Source organism: Rattus rattus, chromosome 1 (genome assembly GCF_011064425.1).
Source record: "Rattus rattus isolate New Zealand chromosome 1, Rrattus_CSIRO_v1, whole genome shotgun sequence".
NCBI classification, from domain to species: domain Eukaryota; kingdom Metazoa; phylum Chordata; class Mammalia; order Rodentia; family Muridae; genus Rattus; species Rattus rattus.
This window is the reverse complement of record NC_046154.1, coordinates 33,234,889-33,235,551: the sequence shown is the minus strand read 5'-3', so window position 1 is coordinate 33,235,551 and position 663 is coordinate 33,234,889.

Here is a 663-nt window from a genome sequence, read left to right as displayed (position 1 = left end):
GTCCTACTGTGCTTTCTCCACCAGCACTAAACTTCTTGGTAAACAAGATTGGAGCCCTAGCGTTAGGTCTAATTCGGGATGTGATGAAATGGACAGACCACCTTTGCTTAAAACGAAAGTCATTTAGAGTATTTGGCGACGATTGGCACTTGGAAGCCAGAGGCTGGCGGATCTCTGTGAGTTCCAGGACAGCCAAGGCTATATAGAGACACTATCTCAAGAAACAAAAAAGAATTTCACATTGTTGAGTACGTGTCTGTGTTTCATAACTACTAAGAACGCGCAACGAACAGAGCTGGATTAGCTTTCCCACATAAGATTTTTTCTTTTTTGTTTTAAAGCTGGGTGATGCATACACCTTTAATGACAGCATTCGGGAGCCAGAGGCAGGCAGATCTCTGTGAATTCAAGGTCAGCCTGGTTACAGAGTGAGTTCTAGTACAGACAGGATTAAACAGGAACACTGTCTCGAGAAAAAAAAAATGTCACTTTTTGAGGTCCTGGGGATTAATTAATCCAGGGCTTCGTACACGCGAGGTAAACGCTCACTCTGTCTCAGCCTTCACTCCCCTTCTAACTGATTTGTATTTGGCGGTGCTGAGGATGAATCCAGGGCTTTGCGCTACACGAGCTGCAACTTTTTCAAAATTTGAGACAGAGTCT